We start from the raw sequence: 20674 nt of genomic DNA on the forward strand, positions 1-20674 counted from the left end.
CTCTGCCTGAGTCATAGCAACCAAGTCCCTACGTGGAGGTGCAGTGACATGGCTGGACACCACGGGCCAGGGTGCAGCATGGGCCTCTGGGCTGCCCAGGAGTGCTGCACAGAAGCTGGGCGAGCAGCATGCTCTCTCCCAGCTGGCCTTGTAGACCAGCTCTTGTATGAACCCACTGAGAGCCTGACCAGCCCCTGTGGTCCCACCCGAAAGAGACTGTGCGGGTGTGGGGCGGGCTCCTTGTGGCACCCTGCACCTGAGCTTGGGGGGGCTTCCCCAGTGCACGTGAGCCCTAGAGTCCCAGGGGAGGGTAGCAGGGGGAGTGAGAGCAAGCTCGGGGACACCTGCATCCTCACTGCACCTCTGTCCCCGTCAACCCCGCCCCCAGATAGCCGGCGAGAGGTTGCAGTGGGTTGCTCGCTGATGCTCGCCCGCCATGTTCCACACCACCCCTTGGTGGTCAGCGCACGTCATAGTGAGCGGTCGAACTCCCGGTTGAACAACTGCCCAAGGGGACAATTTGCATTTTAGGCTTTTATTATATAGGATTTTAAGAGATTTTGATAATGGTCTTGCCTGGACTATGGCCTTTAGCTTTTAGAAGCCTCCAAACAATCGCATATCTGCAAAGGAGTTTCTTCTTCTTTGTAATCTCTCTGCCCTGTCCTTCTTTTCATTATCTTCTCTGCCTCTTGAGTTTGCTTGGCTTTCAGCATATTTTTCCAAATAGCGTCTTAGTTGCCTTTTCTCAGATGCTTAGGATGCCATTGTCCTCGTGTCCAAAGATCATGTCTATCTTATTTGCAAATAAGAAGGAAGAATAGAGTGTTTGCCATTTGTTCTGCCAAATCAACACCCTTAATTCCTAACTTCTCTCCCCTCCCACACTCCCCACCTAAAGGAGCAGGGACTCTGAGACTTCTCTCTCTCTGTGTGCGGCAGAGATGTGCACAGCCTGCCTTTTTGCTGCTCAGTGGTATCTGGTCCCATTTCCCTGCTGCGCTCATGACTCAACCACCTCAAAGTGAGAGTTATTTTCCAGGAATGAGGATGATCTCATATCCTCTGTGTCCTTGCCCAAAACCCTCTTTTTACCTGATAGCAAACTTGGGCAAGACAGTTTACCAGAGAGAGGGTGGAGCCCAGAGTGAAACTAACAGGTCTTCTCAGTGATGGAGAGGTCAGTGGCTCTTGGCTTCCTGTGGACAGTAAATGACTCATACCTGTGTCACCTGCGGCCATGTAAGGATGTGGGTCCGAGACAGGAAATGAAAGGGCAGAGCAGAGGATGCACATCCAGTGAGCTGGCAGCCATTGCTTCCTAACTGATGTGCCGACAGAGAGTGATTGAACCTTAGGATGGAGCAGCTATTTGTTGAATGGCGGTTCATCTGTCTATAGCTCCTCCCCGTCCTTCTTGTTGTTATTCTGTTTGTTTGGATTTCAAGCCTCAAAGCCTATTTCCCACCTTCTTCCCTCTGATTTAAATTAAACCTCTACTTCGTAAAGTCTCTTCTGGGATTGTGGGTGCTGGGATGCTGGGTGCACTTTATTCAGTCAAAGAGGCAGCCAACCTCATTCACAAGAACAGGGAAGTTGTAATTAGGAAGATAGTGGGTCTCCTTTCTCCGTTTAAACGAGCTGGGATAGGGAGGGAGCCCTTTTGTGAAGGATGTGGGCAGCTTTCTCTGTGTAGAGAACCTTGTCAGTCTAAAATTCTCAGGGAGAGTTCCAAAGTCTGGGGAACTTATAAGATTAGAATTGCAGTGTGGTTTTATATCTGCTGGTTTATTTCTTTTCTGCATTTAGAACTAAATTTATTTAAAAGAATACAACAATGAAATGATAATGGCAGCTAAAATTAGTAATGGCAGCTATGTTTATTCTGTTCTTCTGTGACCTCTTCTGGAGGTGTTGTCTTGAGGAAATTTAGTTCGTGTGTGTGTGTGAGAGAGTGTGAGTGTGAAAGAGAGAGAGAGAGTCGCCCAGCCATGAGTGGTAGAGCCCGGGTTCAGACTCATCTGTGCCCCGACACCCATGCTCTCACTATGCCCTGTGCCAGGCCACAGCCAACAGAACAAAACGCCCCACTGTCAGGAGGCTGTATGTTTATGTGTTTATTTCTCTGAATGACTCTAGATTTTCTCTCTGTCATTTCTGTGTTGTGTCCTTCACAAAGCCTTTTAGCATCCTTTTATTCTTCTTCCCCAGTAACATCTGACATGATGCCTGGGGCCTACGAGCAGGATATTTTGCTCAAAACATCTGTTTCTCATCAGTTTTAGAAAATTATCCTTGACTTCTGTTCTCTTTTTGCTTGTATTTCCTCTCTAGAATGCTTCTTCTTTAAGATTATTGTGTTCCTGCCTAAGGGCTTGGAGAAATGTAAAGAGGTTTTTGAGCAAGCAGTTGAGTTTTTAGCCTGTTTGTTGTCACGCCCAGTTGCCCTAGTGAAAGTGGGTTGTCTTCCTCACGATGCTGAGGAGACAAGTGTATAAATGGATGCAGTTAGGGCAGTTAAACCGCTGACCCAGTAAGGCGTATTGTCCTTGGCCTCAGTTCCTCTGTCACGTGTGCATTTCTCTGCATTGAACAAATTACGTGAGCCCAGGCCCAGCACCATTCCCTGAGGAGGCTGGAGTTCTGATCCTGGGTCAAAGGAAGAAAGCCAAAGGAGGGAGGCCGCTTGGAGGAGGTGCTGTGAAGATGAGAAGTGGCTCTGAGTCTTGGGGTTGACAGGAAACCATGGTTCAAAAACATTGGCCCTTTTCCCTTTCTTTCTTTTTTTCCACTTGACAAATCAGTTTATTAGCATCAAATTTAGGGTTGTAGCCCTTTGCCCTGTCTGAAGCTGCAAACAGGTGCCCAGGAGATAGGCTTTCTGGTCACTGCCACATTGTGCTCCTGATTTTAGGTCCATGCCATTTCTCCCCTCCCCCTCCTCTCGTCCCAGCCCCATAATCTGAGATCTCTGGCTGATGCCTGCTGACGAATAGCCTGGCACCTCTGCAGGGTTTCATCTTGTGGGCATGGGGAGTCTGAGGACACACATGTTCCTTGCTTCTCCCCTCCTTCCTCCTTCTTCCCTTTATGCCCTGGTTAGAGGCATGGTATATTCTGGGTACATGGGAAAACAAACTCACTTGTCCCTGTTTCACATACCCCTCGCTCTGTCTCCAGTAATCTGCTTACTTCAGGTCAAACAGTCTCATTCTGAATCCATTTATCCATATATTCATTCAACAAGGGTTTTGTGCCAGACACCGTGGTAACCTACATGCTCAAGACCATTATCTGATATTACCTGACCAGTGTCACTTGCAGAAGTCTGGGTCACGAATGTGCCTTTGACCTCTTACCCGTTTTTTAAACTCAGATATTCCTCTTGAGTAATTCAGTGTCTCTTCTCCAAAGAGTTGAGGCTGAGGTTTTAATTCTGACCTCGTTCAAAGGGGGAGCCTGGAGCAGGCCCCTCCCGGCCAGGCCTCATTCTTTTCTCAGTGATGGAAGTGAGATCTCTTCCCATCCCCACTCCCTTCGGTTATGTTTGCTATTCCTAGCACATGTGGTCAGGATTGGCTCATTCACTGCCGCTGGCCTGGAGCCCATTCACTGTTGTTGTTACTCTGTCCCTCGCGCCCCCCATGGCTTCTCATTCCTTCTCAGCTTAAGCTCCTGGAGACCTCAGGAGAGTCTCTGTTATCAGCCACGGGAAGCCACACCCAAAGACGCTCTTTAAGCGAAGGGAGAATTTGAAAATAGAAACATTTTCTTCCTTTATTTTACCCTCTGAGACTAACCCGATGACTTGGGACAGCCCATTTTGGCCCATGGTGCCAGGATTGTCCAGTCTTTTCTACGGACTCTCCTGAAACCCTCTGATTTGCATGGATACCGAGGCTTGTGGGCTTGGCCTCGCTCCTCTCTGAGCTGCCAGAGTAGAATGACTTCTGGAGAGAAGAGATCTTCAGGGAGGAGTCCCAAGTCTTGCTGTCCTCTCCTCCGGGCCCTCGCCACCTAGCGGGGCTCTGCTGTGAGGCCAGGATGAGCTGAAGCCTTTAGTTCATTCTCTTGTTTATTTCTTCTTTTGTCTCTCACCTTTCCACCCATCTCCTCTCCACCCACACCCCAAAAAGAGAATGTTAGAAGTAGAAATGTTAAGAGCAGCATCGACTCTGTAGACTTCAGACCTAGTGCTTTATCTCTCTTTGACAGGAGCTGCGGGTGGAAGCAAGAATTCTGACTACTTTCACATGAACTTTTCTTAAATGCACAATTCTTGGGGAGGAGGAGAGGATTTCACTTGCTGTTTGCCTTACCACCTAGAGAGCTCAAAGGCTGCAGCCAGGGAAGGGTCTTGGGCATTTTGACAAAGATTTTGCAGTGGAGGGTGGGTGCTCCATAGGGGATAAGAGTACGTGCTCCATAAGGGATAAGAAAACGTGCTAACTTTAGGGAGTGCTGACAGGCTTCCAGTCTGCCCCGCTCCTGCAGCAGGAGGCCCTCCTGGACCACCAGGCTCTGGCAGCCCTTCCCCACAGCCACCCGGGCTGAGTGCTGTTGTCCCTGAAGGCGGAGGCCTGGTGCTGAGGCGCCTCTTGCCCCAGGTCACTCAGGCTCAGTCCCTTATTGTGGGGGCTAAAAAAATTAAGACTTTCCCTCCAACCTTCTACGTTCTTAGCTGGGTTAATAATCAAATTAGCAGAGACAGTTTAACAGGAGAAAGTCAAAGTTTTCATCCGTGTGCATGGGGAATTCACTTAGGAATGGGTATTACAAAGACAGGCAGAGTGGAGTATAGAAGACATTTTGTATAAAGGAGAAACGGGGGTTGGTGAGGAGATGGGGTATTAGATTTCAGAAGCGAGAGTGGGCATAGTTGAAGAGGGTACACAGATGGCAGGAAAATTCTAGGTGACTGAGTAACCATGGAACACAGTGGGTTCTAGCTAACAGGCCCCTGCCGAAAGCCTCTGACTGACCATACTTAATTCAAATAAGCCTGAGCTGAATATCCTAAGATCTTCCTAAGCAGGTTTTTCTGTCTGAATCTCTGGGGCAGGAAAGAGGGGGAGGGTCAAAGGTTCTTTCTGAGTTTTGTGTATTAATCAACAGCTTAAAGTCAATATCCCAAAAAGGCAGCTTCAGGGTGACAGAACTTTGGTTCCCTTCAGTATACAGAATGCCAGAAGTTTCCCAGATCCTTCCCCCTCGTCAGGAACCTTCTTATACCCACCACAACAGTGGGCATGCGTTCATTTAGGTCTGGCTGAGGCAAAGCACCTCCATACCAAACAGAGCCTGAGAACCATGTGCAGAGCAGCAAACACACACCCACTATGAAATATGATCAGTCCTCCAGGACCAGTTCCAGTTTTCCTGGGAGCTTAGTTCCGGAATTTCAGACCTGACCTCCATTCTTAGCTTATCAATTCTCCATGCCCTTGGCTCCTTTCTCCCAGGTAGGAAAAGGAGCGGGCCGTCTCAGGAAACCGATACACACCAGCCCTTTACAGTGAGCAAGGACTCTCACATACATGCCCGAGGGGCTCGGGATATCATTTTGCAGATGAGTTGCCTGAGGTCATGAAGAATCCTGCCTGGGATCCAGGTGTTCTGCCACCAAATGTCGTGCACATTCTGTGTGGCCATGTCTCCCTTTAAGGTTTATTAGTTCCTTAAACATTGACTCGGTGCCTCCTTGGTCCGCTGCTCAGTCAGATGTGGGACACCAACATGAATAAGCCACGGTCTCGGGCCTGGCAATGGGGTGAGCTGCTTCGCTGCCTCTAGCCAACTATGTCACTTGGGAGGTAAGGCTCTTTAGCCTCATTAGGAGCACAGACTTCACGTGTAAAGCTGCTTGGCAGCCAGCAGAACAGGCATTCTGTCCACAGCCATGAACCTGGCCTACCCATTGCCAAGGTAAGACAGTGGTCTGGGCACAGTGGTGGGGTCATTCAGTCAGGACTGATCTGGCTGAGGTGAATGGGGGAGCCGGGCCCACACACAGAGCCTGGGGATGCAGAGCAGAGCCGGGTAGAGCCGGGTGGAGGTCTGGGCCCCTGTGTGCAAAGGTCATTTGTTCTTGCCAGTCCCACCAGCAGTAGACTCTATTGGCGGCTAAAAGAAATGCAGGTTGTGTGTTTGTTTTGGGGAGGGGGGGACCTGGGGGAGGTAGCAGCAGGAAGAGCATTGAGGGAGAGACTGAGTTAGTGCAGGGAGAAAGCCTAGTTAGCCTTAAGCATGAGATGCTAAAAGTTGGGAGCAATAGCTTAGCCAAGGACCCAGAAAGAAGTGGGAGACTGAACCGAATCTGGGGCCTCAGGGGACTGGAACCAGCCCTCCCTTCCCTCTGTGGCCAGGACCTCTACCTGATCACCCTCATTAGGGTTCCCAGACCCAATTACAACATGAGGGCAAGGGAGTTCCCCCGGCACCAAACTAACTCAATTCTGACACAATCCGAGGGGTGGAGAACATCTGGCCTGCGGGCTGTATGAAGCCCATGAGATCATTGGGTCTGGCTCTGCCAACGCATTAGGGATGAATTAATTAAATGTTTGATCAAATGTAGCAGGCTAATTTTTAAGTGATAATTTTGTATGGCCCTCAAATGATGCTATAAATATCCAAATGGACCCGGGCAGAAAAAACCTTCCCCACCCTGCTCTACTCAGAGACAGCCTCAGATTCCACAGGTTAAGGGCTCAGTCCTGCAAGATGCCTCCCCTCCAGCTGTCACCCCCTGCCTCTCTCTCTTCCTCTCTCAGCCAGATTCTTACCTGTGCTCTGACCAACCTGTTACAGATTGGGCAAGAGATGTGGGAATGGGCACAGAGCTCCCAGCTCTCTCCAGGTGCACTGCTCTCCCCAAGTCTCCACATGTTCACCATCCCGGAGCTCTCTGAACTCATCCTCGTGGTTTTTTGGAGGCTTCATTACACAGGCACTGTTGATTCAATCACTGTCAATTGATTCAACCTCCAGCCCCTCTCTCCTCCCTGGAGGAGGTTGGAGATGGGCATGGTTAGGTATGGGAAGTGGGGAAGGAACAGAAAGTTCTAACCCTGAGGGCCACTGGGTTGGCTTCATTGGCAACCAGCCCATCCTGAGGTGCTTTCCAAAAGTCACTTTATTGCTCTAACAACACACCTCTTTCACTCTCAACACTTGGGAAATTTACATATGTATATGGAGGTATATTTCCTGAATGACCAAATAATTTCTTACAAATTACAATATTGCACCCTCCATTCATTTAGCACAAAACTTCAGGATATTTGTCTCAGAACCTAGCACACTGTCTCCGGAGGAATCACTTCCCACGAGTGAGGTTCCAGGAGGCCTGTTTCCCTTCTCCCAGTAGCTGCATTACCCCTGCAACCTTTGGTCTCTGCATGGTCACTGAGCTTTAGGGGGCTGGGTAGCTGAGAGAGACTTGTATTTGCTCCACAACTGTTTAAGCACTCGCCGAGTTCTAAGTGCTGGAGACACAGCAGGGAACCAGAAAGTCTTAAGCCTGAACTCCTATCCTTGGAGGAACCTGACAGAAGGCCATCACTGTTTAATTACAGTGGTGGTAAGTGCTGCAAGGAGAGCACGGAGGGTAAGGAGCAGGCCTTCACCTGGTGGGTGGACCAGGGGCAGCCTGCCCCTGAGCTTTATCTGCCTCCCCAGCTGACAGTGGCTGGGTGTGGATCTTGGCAGAATACCGGGAACCTTAGGCAGGTTTCAGCAACTCAAACTCTGAAACAGAGTGGAGGTGTTACCAGTAATGTGGACTCTCCGTTCTTGACTTTGTGCAGGAAAGATTTCACAATACAAGTCCAGGTGTTTATTAGAGTATGTTTATTAAAGCTGGGGACAGTGAAACAAAGGAAGGGCTTAGGATAGAAGAGGCAAGATCATGCAATAGGAGTGAGCCTAGGTGGAACTGCTTTAGCCCTTTATAGAAAGTCACAGAGCCCTAGCTGGTTTGGCTCAGTGGATAGAGCGTCAGCCTGCAGACTGAAGGGTCCCAGGTTCAACTCCGGTCAAGGGCACATGCCCAGATTGTGGGCTTGATCCCCAGTAGGGGTCATGCAGGAGGCAGCTGACCAATGATTCTCTCTCATCATGGATGTTTCTATCTCTCTCTTCCTCTCTGAAATCAATAAAAATATATTTTAAAAAAAGAAAAAAGAAAGAAAGTCACAGAGACAGAAGAAGTGAGCCAGCTGGGCTGTGTGGACTCAGGAAACAAGTTGCTGAGGGACCATTGAAGAAAGCAAGCAGTGTGCCTTAGGGAAGAAAGGTGGGGGGTGGGGGGCAGGGAGAGCAGGTTAGCCCTGGCTGCATAGCTTAGTTAGAGCCTTGTCCTGATATGCCAAGATTGCAGATTTGATTCCTGGTCAGGGCACATACAAGAGTCAACCAATCAATGCATAAATAAGTGGAACAACAAATTGATGTTTCTCTCTCCCTTTCTAAAAATCAATAATTTTTTTTTTTAAATGTGGGGGCGATGCACAGACATGCTCTAGAGCAGCGGTTCTCAACCTGTAGGTTGCGACCCCTTTGGGGTCGAACGACCCTTTCACAGGGGTCGCCTAAGACCATCGGAAAGCACATGTATAATTACATATTGTTTTTGTGATTAATCACTATGCTTTACTTATGTTTAATTTGTAACAGTGAAAATACATCCTGCATATCAGATATTTACGATTCCTAACAGTAGCAAACTTACAGTTATGAAGTAGCAACGAAAATAATTTTATGGTTGGGGGTCACCACCACATGAGGAACTGTATTAAAGGGTCGCGGCACTAGGAAGGTTGAGAACCACTGCTCTAGAGAGACAGAGCACATGCTGTGTCTTTTGTCTTAAGGGTTTTTATGTTTTCTAAAGGCAGGGATTTTAGGGGAGGATCTCCATAGAATATTCATAAGCTATTAAGGTGTGTCCTTTCAGGGTCATGGTCTCCACTGATGGGCTGGTGCTAGGATAGGAGGTCATGGGTCATTGCACTGGTCTTTTTGTTGTTGTTACTCCTCACCTGAGGATATTTTTCCATTGATTTTTCGAGTGGACTGGTGGGCTGACTTCAACACCCTGTAATTGACAGCTCTAGGGCCTAGTTTGAGCTGAGCGGACTGCTTCCTGTAGTTTCAAATCGAACCAGCTCTCTGCTTGTTTTCTCTCTGCCCCCACACCTTCCCACTGTTTGATCGCAAAAGAGGCACCTTCAATTCTTTGGATTGTTTTCCTGCTTCCACACTGGAGAGGGAGATGTGGTGAGAGTATGGTTGAGGAAAGAGAGCAAAAAAGGCAGAAAATATAAGGAGGAGGCCAGCAAATACCATCATCTTACCCTGCTCAGGCTGTTGTTCACTTAGGGGTGGAGGGTGTGGGGGAGCTTGCCCACCAGTTCTCTGTATTCCCACCACATTCCCTTCCTGCCAATTCAGAGCTGGCCTAGATTCCTGCCAATTAGCCCCTTGGTTCAATGTTAACAAAGGCGCTTTCCCCTTTTCTCCTTCCACAGCGAAGGTCTCTGCATAGGGAAGGCCCCCTTTGACGAATCCTTACCCACGGTCATTTACCCAGAGCTTGTACTTTTTCCCAGATGGCCTCAGACTTTCCTTCTTAGACCTGGACCAGGGTAATCTGTTTCCTAAACGCGTGTCCTGAGGCTTTCACCTCTCCTCCCTCAGTGGGCATTAATGTCCCTACGCTGGCTCTTCCCAGAGGTGTAGGGAGATTGAGGTAAGGTGTGGAAAAGCGCCTGAAAAAACAGACTAAGATCTCACGCTGTAGAAATGTCCCTCAGACTATTCTTGCTCCTGTCCTTGCTCCTGGATGAGGCTGAGGCCTAATTGCCGGCCCCTGTAGCTCACCCACCCAGCAGGATACCAACCAGATGGCCAGTCTCAAAGCGGATGTGGTAGTCAGTGGCACCTCTCCGCCTCCAGTAGGGAAAAAGCACCGGGTGCCTGTCCTGATGTGGGGAGGACAGGGCCAGCCCCAGCTCAGAAGGCGGAGCGCCCCAAGCAGGGAGTCTGCTGGTTGTCACCTCAGTATTCCAGCCAACCCTCTTCTCTTGCTAACCCCGGGAGGCGCCTCCAGTGGGTGTTGCTGTCCTCATCTTCCAGAATCTCTGCTGTGACTTGTGCGTTAAAGAGGAAGCAGAAAGCTGCTTGTTGTCAGCTCTCGAGAAAGATGGAGGAGAGGTGGAATCAGAAGTACCTGTGTGGGTCAGCATCCTGGACCCGAGAGAAGTGAACAAGTTCCCTCCCAACTGAGTTTTCCTTTAACTCCTGGGTCTCCCAGACACGCCTGTGCCTTCGGACCTCGCCTGACTTAGGCCCTCTGCCCCGTTCACATTTCATTGGCAGGCTCAGCCCATGCACTTCTCTGGATGCCATCTGCCCTGTCAGGCAGTGAGCTCTGAACCAGGGAGGCCCTCTCTGACCAGTTAACCTTGGGTTCAGGAAGCCAAGCAAAGACAGAATAGTGAGCTATCGACTGGGCTTTCTCCAAGAACTCCTACCGGAGCTCAGCCTGGTTTGTGCTCTGTTTTTGCGATAGTGGGGTGGCACCCAGTGGGTGGGAACTCTATTCCCGTCTTGACTGGCGTGGTTGTTGGGATAACACCACGTTAAACGAATTGATCTGGGTGGGTTTAATAGTATGTTCAAGCATTGAAACACCTTGCTAATGAAGTCAGACTGTTACCAGTGAGGAGAGCTCTACGTCTCCACCTGTTGCTAGTGGCAGTGGGCTTCTTGCAATATACTGAGAAAAAGAGTTTTCTGAGATTTGCACGGGAGGATGAGACACTATAAAAAGCTTTATTTCTTTGGAATCAAACCCCTGAGTTTCCAAGATCCTATTTTCCCGAGTCCCACCATAGAAGTCCCATTTGCTTCCAGTAGAGCTGAAATCAAAGCCGGTGTCCAGCGTTCCCGCTCTGTGCTGGGACAGTCCAGTCTAGCATCAGGCTAGCTTAGTGTTCCCAGCTGTAGTCCTTTTGTTCATGGTGTGAGGGGTCCATATGGCCCATGGAGAGAGCTCCTTTGTTTGGGGGATTATGTATCCCCACATTTTCACAGGCTTGCAATGGCCCTGCCTGCTCTAGCCAATCCATGCTTCCCAAGCTTGACTGACAGGCACTTTCCCTGTGTCACTCCCATTCATTGCACATGGGCCCATCTTACCTTTTGTTGGACCCCTTTCTGGTGAACTTTAGGGAATGGGCCGGTGGCTCCCTGGGGAGTGTGGAATTGCAGCTTCCTGGAGAATGCTTATAATGTCTGGCCTCCCTTTTGCTCCTTTCCTGTTATTAATAGCTAGAGGTCTGGTGCACGAAATTTTGTGCACTGAGGGGGAGGGGGTCCCTCAGCCTGGCCTGTGCCCTCTCACAGTCCGGGACTCCTCACTCCTTACCGCCAGCCTGCAGTGGAGGCGGGAGAGGCTTCCACCATGCTGCTGCACTTGCCAGCTGTGAACCCTCAGACAGAGCGGTGGTGGCGGGAGCCTGTCTTGCCTCTGAGGCAGCACTAAGGAGCAGTGAGCCTGGCTTCTGGCTGAGTAGAACTCCCCCTGTGGGAACGCACTGACCACCAGGGGGCAGCTCCTGTGTTGAGCATCTGCCCCCTGGTGATCAGTGCACGTCATAGCAACCGGTTGTTCTGCCATTCGGTCTATTTGCATATTAGGTTTTTATTATATAGGACTAGTTAATTACAGTGGTATCAAGACCAGGCCAGTGGCTCACAAGAGCCACTAGGTAACATGTCCCCTCATGAGGAATCTAGTCTTCTGGCCCCGTGGAGAGAAAGGACCATGATGTCACCAGTTCCAGGGGGACATCCTCAGGCACAGCCAGGTCTCCGCAGGAAGAGGAAGACCTTGTAATTAGCTAGGACCCTCTGCTCCTTTTCTTAGGTCGGAAGCCCTCTCTCCTGGCTGGCTCTCCCTCCCTGGGCCTGGCCCCCCTTCCTTTGTAAAACCCAAATACCACTGCCTGTAACTGTCCGCCAGAATCCATAGGCTGTGGCTTTTGACCCTCCCCTCCAGCTCACCCTTGACCTGGTTTTGTTTTTTATTCTTCCCTCACACAGTCTGTTCAAGGTCTACCCCTGAGCAGAGATTGGCTCACAAGCAGCCTCTGTCCTCTGAGCTATAGGGGAGAGGGCAGTTCTGGAAAGTCATTGACAGAGGCCTGAGTAAAACATCAGTTATAAACAAGCAGCAGGCAGAGGGCCCAGATTTGGGTGTCCCAGCACCAGGAACAGTGTGGCCTCCGTAGAGCTGTGCAGACCGCTGCCCCGGTAAGAGGACCACCTTTCAGAGGCCTCTAGAAGCACGCCGTCCCGGCGGGAGTTGCAAGCACTGTGGCCATTGTTTCTCTTCCCTCTGGAACTTGGCAGCCTGCTAGTATTTTGGAAAGGAGAGGGCAGAAGGATTCTGGGAATGTCCTCAAAGACAGGAATCCAGGGGAGGTGGGGTGGGCTGGATCGATGCTCACAGGCCTGTGGGGCTGGTTCTGGTCAGGGATGGGCAAGCCTAGGAGCCCAAGGTAGCAAATTCTACTTGGCAATGAAAATGGGTTCTGCCTGCGACGTTGCAGGCAGAGGAAGTTGGGCTATGGGTCCCAGAGCTCTGGCCCAGAATGCCTTGGGGTGGTGGTGACAGTAGGGGGAAAGGTCACATGGTTCCCTCAACTGGGGTCTCATGGAAATGTTGAAGCTGCCAGGGAAGGGTCTGCTCTGAGTCTAGCACCAGGCTAGGGCCCAGCCCCTCCCTCCCCCTCCGCTCCTTGGCCAACCTGGGCCTTGAGGAAATGCTCTGGAGGGGCGCCTGTCCTTGTCTGGCGTGGTGTTGGGTAACACCACATTAAATGCATTGATCTCAGTGGGTTTAATAGTATGTTCGAGCATTTAAAAACCTTGCGAAGGAAGTCATACCAGGCCAGTGGCTTACAAAAGCCACCAGGTAATGTGCCTTTGTAAGGAATCTGGGAAATTGAAGGGCCATGATCAGCTCTCCCCAAGAGGTGAGTTTGTGATTAGATCCTAGACAGCAGTGAAGGGGAAGCCGGGAACTACCTGCCTTTTGGGAGAACGAATTCCTGGCATTTGAGCAGGACTCGCTGTTAGATCTGAAAGAAGAGAACTTCCCCTTCACTTAAAAGAAAACCTTTCCCTCAGTTCAAGGGGAGGAGAAGCTGATAAGGGCCCAAATGGCTTCTGGCTCTTATCTTCAACTGCAAACAGGCCAGGCTCTCTCCCAAGTCACGGGATAGGAGTTCGAGAAGGAAGAAGCTGGCTCTGCATGTGTGTGGTTCCAGGCACAGTGAGAGGGAGGGACATGCATTTCCCTCCACTTTGTTCCAAATGTTGGTAAATCTGTGCCTTTTGTCCCCCGTGTTCTGGACCAGGGATGGAGGGATGTGGCTCCTGTGGCTGTTCCGTGTCACATCTCTAAGTGACAGCTGTCCTCAGCAGGGGGTCTGAGCACGGAGACAATCCGCACTTATAATCTGACGGGTCTGGAATATCTTGGTTTTGCGCTCGGTCTCCTGACTAGTTTTGTCAGGGCAGGAACCTCTTCGCTCTTGTTCAGGCGGATCTCCAGTGCCTAACAGGACCCGGCACATTGGAAAGACCCAATCAGTACTGAACGAATGAATGAATGAACGCTTTTTCTTTATCATTTCACTAAACCTCTCTAACTTCATCTTCTGTTGGTTCTTTACTAGACTTCTCATCTGACCAGCATCTGCTTTGTGCCACCCGACCCTGACCTCACCCTGTCAGGCTAGACCGTGCTGCAGGGAGAGGCCCGTTGACCCCTGCTATTCCCTCTCACCGCCTGCCCACTCGCTGAGCAGGTGCTGACACCCGTGTGCCAGGCTCCTTCCTCTGAGCCCCGGTCAGCTCCCCTCCATAACTTTGACTGGGCTCTCCTCAGTTGCTTACTTCCCCATTTCCTTTTCCTCGTAAAGCAGTTTCTTGGAATGGAGTAGGCATTCACTATTCCTATGTCTGGGCTGAGCTGATTTGTCTCCTCACCAGATGAAACGTTTCTTGAAGGCAGAGGCCATGCTTCCTATCATCCTCTGTCCCTCAGTGTGTGCTGTGGGCCACCGGTGCTCAGTGAACACTTGGTGGCTCCAGTGTGAAACCTCATCATTGTCCTTTGAGTATGTTTTGTGTTTACAGTTGATGAAACTGAAGGGACAGCCTGCAGTTTCCCTTCTGTGCTGGAGGATAAAGACATTTTATAGGTGGGCTAACAGATTTGTAACTTTTTTACTCATAATACTTCTGACATCAAATATGTGACCTTTTCCCTCACACCAACCAATTTTCCCATTCTCTGCAGATCCCGATGGGGTGTCCTACAATCCGTTCAGTTCTGACACTCACTATCCAGAATTGGTGCAGGCCCCACAGGTGAAGGGCCCCGCCCCGCAGACCGCCCCCACTGCAGATGCCAGCTGCAAGTCCTGGCCTCCCTCCCAGCCTCTGACCAGTCAGCTCTACTAGTAAATCAGAGATTCATTCCCATGATCCCCTCCTCAGTTCTGACGATTTGCTGGAACCGTTCACAGAACTCAGAAAGTGTTTAGCTTACTATTACCAGTTTATTACAAAGGATGTGGATGAACGGCCAGGTGAAAAGGGGCCTGGGCGAGGTCCGGGAGGGTCCGTGCAAGAGCTTCTGTCCTTGTGGAGTTGGGGTGCACTACCCTCCCAGCACATGGATGCGTTCACCAACCTGGGAGCTCTCTGAACCCCTTCATTTAGAGTTCTTATGGAGGCTCCATTATGTAGGCAAGATTGGCCATTGGTGATTAACAAAGTCTCCAGCCCGTCTTTCTCCTCCCCTCCCCTCCCCTCCCCAATCTCAAGGTTGGTTCACCTGTCAACCAGACCCCATCATAAAGCTACTCAGGGACCCACCAGAGTCATCTCATTAACATAAACTCAGATGTGGTTGAAAGGGGCTTATTATGAATAAAAAAAGATGCTCCCCTCAGGAAATTACAAGGGTTTTAGGCGCTCTGAGCCAGGAACTAGGAACAAAATCCGAGTAATATATTTATTATATATCACAATATCACACCGGTGCAGAGAGGTAGAGTGATTCCAAGATCATGGGACCAGGTGGTGGCAAAGGTGGAGTTTGAACCCGACTTTTCTGATTCTAGGGCCTTGCTCTTTCCATGGAATCACAGCGGCACAGGGATACATGGCCCCACCTCCTCTTCAAGGCTCCTCCCACACTTCTTGGCTTCCATCATCCTGCCCCCCAGGGCCCTGGCTGCTTTTCCCTTCATCCTTCCCTTTATCAGAAAGTGGTGCTGGGCGTGGGGGGCCCAGATGGGGCTGGAAAGCCCACTTTCCTTTTCTGTACGATGAAGATAATCCTGCTGGTCAGTGTTGCTGGTAGTAGCATATGAGAGCGGCTATTCAAGGACTTTATAAACGACAGAGAGCCTAAGGATCTTGTTAAGTATACTTACAGTGTGCAGGTTACAGCTCAGTAGGACTGTCATGTGGAGTAATACCACCTGACAAGTGTTGGTGGGATGACCTGGGTGGTGCCTTGTCCAGGGCCTGGCACTTAGCAGACACTTATGGCTTTTATTAATTATTGTTTTTGCAATTATTATAAGACAACCTCCTCCTCCAGATGTGGGCAGGTGGCAACAGGTCTGGGAAGGCGACCTGTTGTAGGTGCCCTTGGGTTTGGGACTGAGAAGATAGGAAAGGCAATTAGTCATCTGGGGCTTTCATAGTTCACTTACTACCTCGTCAGTTCTGAAGTCCTCAGCTGGTGCGCCTTCCTCCCCAGGGAATCCTCAGCACTCTGACTTCTCCCAGTTGGGGAGAAACTATTCTAAAAGTGAGTCCTGCCAGTCAGAACCTGCCCAGGGCTGTTGCCAGAGCTCCTGGCAGGTCACCCAGCTCCTCTCCCCTCCTGGGTGTGCACTTCAGGGCAAAGGCCAGTGGGTCCCGGCGCCTCTGATGGGTTCTGCAGAATTCCAGAACACCGCAGGGGAAGTTCTGCTCCACTCAGCACGCAGTGGGGTGCTCAGTCAGCCTCCCTCAGGAGGGGCCGCCTAACCATGAGGAGGAAGACTCTAGTGGGGAGGGGACAAGACGGGGTGTGACTGATCCAGCTGGAGGGAGAGGGGACCCAGGAGTGGCCCCAAAAGCTGGATGGTTGGAGAGGAGCAGTTGGAGGGTGGCAGGCAGAGAAGGGAGGGTGTGATGGGGTGATTGATGTTGAATTACCCACAGGCGGTTCCTGGGAAGCAGGATGTTAGGTGTCTAAGGCCCAGTTTGGAACCGTGGCCCGAACAGAATATGAGTGCCTCCAAGCTTTGAGACTGTGGCCAAGCTGTTTATCCTGAGTTTCTGTTTACTTACTTACAAAGCGGTGACCATAACACCTGCCTTACAAAGTTTCTGATGATTAAATGAGATAATGTGACTTAAAGCAGTTACTGGCCCTCAGTAGAAAGCCCAGACAAACGCTGTCAGTGGTTTGAAAACTGCTCTGTGTGGCTATTAGGATCAAAACCAGCCATTGTGGGTGCCTAGAGTGCCATCTCTGGGAAGCCCCTGGCCCAGGCCTTCCCTCCTCAAATCCAGCATCCTCAGAACGGCCAAGATGGTCCCTCTAAACTGCAAAGCTTTTCTCCCTGCCTGGTTTCCTTGGTCCCATCCCTGACGTTTCGGGTACAGTCCATGCATGCAGCTCCCTCCCTGAAGACTAGGTGTCTAGCCTAGGGCCACTCCCGGCCTCCGGCCTCAGTGGACTTCACCAGGCGGTTCGCTCCTTTATCCCCACGCCTGAGCCGCCTTCCTGCTGAGCCCACAGGCTCTCCATGCGCTCATCTGCTGGTGCTGGCACCTGCTTGTGTTTGCTGCCAACCACCCGGCCTTCGCTGGTCTGGAGGGGACCCGATCACCATTCTGTATAGTTCCACCTGCTCTGAAAGCCACATTGTGGCCTGCATCAGGATGAGCAGATGAGAGAAGGGGAAATTTCTAGCACCCTGTGCTCCCCAGCCCCTGATTTCAGGGTCTCTGAGCTCTGGTCATTTGTGGGAAAACTAGGTCTGTTCATTCCCCAAGGCTGCCATAGCAGAGTCCCAAACGGGGTGGCTGGCAGCAATAGAGGTTTATTGACCCCAGTCTGAAGGCCAGAAATCCAAAATCAAGGTGCTGGCAGGGCCACGGCCTCTCCGACAGCTCTTGGGGCAGGTCCTTCTTTATCTCTTCCTGTTCTGGCATTTTCCAGCAGCCCTTGGCCTGGGCACACAGCCTCTTTCCCGTGTCTCCACCTGGCTCCCCTCTGTGCGCCTGTCTCTGTGTTCACATTTCCCCTTCTTTTAAGGACACCAAGCCTATTGGATTGGGGCCCACCCTAGTGACCTCATGTTCACTGATCACCTCTATGAAGACTCTAACTGAGCTCAGGTTCTGAGATCCTAGGGGTGGGATTCCACATGTTTCTGGAGCACACAATTCAGTCCATACACTGGCATCCACTTTCCTGTCCCCTTGGAACTGGTGTGAACTGGCTCTGACCCTCCAGCTGAGGTGGTGGGCTGTGAGGGGCCAAGGAGCTTTCTGGATCACCAGTATGTCTGCTGTGCTCTGGTGTCTGGCTTCTGCAGAGCATTGTCTAGCCGTGTTTAAAATGGAGGTTTCAGGGCCTGTCACCTCACTCAGTCCAGAAAGGCCTTCCTGGTTCCCCAGTTCAATCGTTTTGCAGTGCTTTTTGCTGATCTTGCCCTTTTGACCTTCTTTGTCAGCACTCTGGGCTCTAATCTATGTGTGAGGGATTCTTGTGTGTCCCACTAGGTTGTGGGTGCTGTTCATAGGAAGGGTCATGACTTATTCATCTTTGTCTAAGAGTTCCATAGCACTGTGGACTCTCACTGCTCTGCAGATTCACTGTGTGACCTGGAGTCCACCCATCCTTTCATCCATCCCTCCATCCACTCATTTGTTTATTCGTTCATTCCCAGACATTTAATTCAGTGTCAGGTACTGTACAGAGTGCTAGGGAGACATTGAGGGGGTGGGGAGCGGTGGTAGAGAAATAGATGGAGGTGTGGTCCCCCAGGTCCTCACAGTATCCCACTGAGACAGGTTATTGAGTGCTCCTTCCTGAGGACACAGACATGACCTTACGGAAAGCCCTCAGGCAGGAAGACAGTGGGCTGTGTCCAGGACAATGACAGAGGCCAATGGCTGTCCCAGGGAGGATATCTGAGCCAGCCATGGAGGTGGGAGTGTCCAGCCAGGCCTTCCTGCGTGAGCTGAAAGGATGTGGAGAAATTAAGGCAAGTGGCCTTCCCACTGTGGGTCAGGATCTGGGCAGGCATGTGCGGGTCCGCAGTAGCACTCCTTTTGCACTAGGGGGCAGTGTTCGGCCTGAAAGTCTTCCTGCCCTGGAATGAGGCTGGGACTGGGCTGCCACTGCTATGCCAGCTGGCCCTCTCCTTGCCCCTGTACTTCCCTGTCATTCCCTGCAGGCCTTGATCATCCTCCACTCACTTCCTTTCTTGGAGCCTCCTCCACTCCCCAATCCACAAATCCCCCTGCCCCATGCAGTCCTAAGTGTCTCCGCTGTCACTGTGCCGCCCTGTCCTCTCTGCCTGCTGCCTGAAGTCCAGGGCTTCCAGGGGTGGCGTGGAGCCTCGCTGGCGCAGTTCTGAACCACTGTGGGCCTCTCAGGGCAGGAGCTGCTGGGCTATGCTGTCCTAGGACCCCAGGCTATTTCTACTCCGTGCCTTTATCTGTCTTTGGTATCCTCGTTCTCTTTTCTTCCTTCCTCTGCCACCTTCATTGTTTCTGTGTTCCCCACCCAGAAATCTCAGCTTAGTCCGTCCTCCTTGGGCACTTTGATAGCCGTGGTTGCAGCCCTGAAAGTCAGGTGGTCTTTTCCGTTGGCTGCTGGATCTGGGGCCCTTGTGGGACATGGTTAGGATGGTGCAGAGGTGCCTGGAGGGAAGGGCCTCTAGAGCAGTGGTTCTTAACCCTCCTAATGCCGTGACCCTTTAATACAGTTCCTCATGTTGTGGTAACACCCAACCATAAAATTATTTTCGTTGCTACTTCATAACTGTAATTTTGCTACTGTTAGGAATTGTAATGTAAATATCTGATATGCAGGATGTATTTTCATTGTTACAAATTGAACATAAGTAAAGGGTTGTTCGACCCCCAAAGGGGTCGCGACCCACAGGTTGAGAACCGCTGCTCTGGAGGGACAGGGAGAGCAGCCCCATCCATCAGGGGCTCACTTCTGCCACAGCATGGAGTCCTCTGCAAAGAAATCTTTCTTTCTGGTTCTGACCTGCTTTTGCTGGCAGCTGTGGAGGCGGCTGGGGCCGGGAACAGAGCCTGGTGCGGTGCTGGTGGTGCTGGGGGTAGTAGGGAGAGATGTACAGGAACCTCACTCATTAATCTGGAGATTCCGGGAGCCTATTTCTGACCCAGTCTCCTATGTGCGGAGGGACTTAGTCCACACTGTGAGCTTCCAAAACTGACCCTCTGCCCAGCCTTCCCTGCAGCAGGGCCCTGGCTTTCCCTTCCTCTGTGCCCCCTGCCCACAGCTGCCCACGAAGGCTGCAGGAGGTGCGAGGTGAAGAACAGGGAAGTTCAGGGTGGAAGCAATACAAATCCTGGAAGGAACATTCCAGGGCCATTCGGGTGGATGCTCTACCTGATCCCAGCAAGGCTGCTCTGGCTGAGATCATGTCCACCCTGAACACGGTGGCCATGCTATCTGGTCCACACTTGGACGACGATGGCCTGACTGGTTACAAGAGGCAGCCTGGGAGGTACATTAGGTCTGAAGAAGTGGGATTTCTAGTGCCATTTTGATGATTTATTGGACAAACTAAAACTGCCCTAGCTTATCGGGGCCACAGCTTGGGCCAAGGACAGAGTGCCTGCTGCTGGTGGCCCCGCTGAAATCCAGGCCAGCGACACAGTTTTTATCAGGAGTCGAGTTTTTGATTTCCACTGTGCTTCCAATGAAAGCCACGGCTTATTCCTTTATTGGTGGTGACTCCGTGTGCCCTGATGTCTCAGAGCTTGTGCTCTGGAGGGAGGCATACAAATCGGGCTCAAATCTGGCCCTGCCGGGTGACCTTGGGTGTCACTTAATCCCATTGCGCCTGGTCCCTTTTCTGTAAAAGGGAGTGATACGGAGGTTGGAGAGTTACCCGACTTAGTGTTTGTAGTGTAGCCGGTGCCTGGTGGGAGTGTCGCCTGCCAGCACGGCCGGCCGGGCATGCAGGCAGAGCCTGTGAGTGTTGGATGTTGTAGGCGTCACGTGGCAGATCACTGGGACTGCACTGACGACATTGAGACCTTGCCCCTGACTCGCTCCAGGGGGCGATGCAGGCACCTTCCTGATGGGCTGGGAGGGGAACACCCAGCTGATCCATCCAGTGTCTGGGGAGAAAATCGAAGCTGGAAGACAAGGAGACCCTGTCTGTGATTCATGCTGAGAGGCGGGGAAGGTGCCCTAGACACTCATGGCGTCACTGTGCCTCATTCTGCCGGCAAGGCGTTGTTTACATGTCCCAAGTGAGAGTCAGAGCCCTCCATCCCCATCCCTAATGCATAGTCCGAGGCCGAGGAAAGGGAT

General features: G+C 51.2%; 1 protein-coding gene across 2 annotated transcripts in view; it reads left to right on the forward strand.

Annotated features, from left to right (window-relative positions):
* Positions 1–20674, forward strand: part of PC (pyruvate carboxylase) — a 69362-nt gene that overhangs the window by 22993 nt on the left and 25695 nt on the right. The window lies entirely within an intron of this gene.

Source organism: Myotis myotis, unplaced genomic scaffold (assembly GCF_014108235.1).
Source record: "Myotis myotis isolate mMyoMyo1 unplaced genomic scaffold, mMyoMyo1.p scaffold_m19_p_10, whole genome shotgun sequence".
In the NCBI taxonomy this organism is placed as follows: domain Eukaryota; kingdom Metazoa; phylum Chordata; class Mammalia; order Chiroptera; family Vespertilionidae; genus Myotis; species Myotis myotis.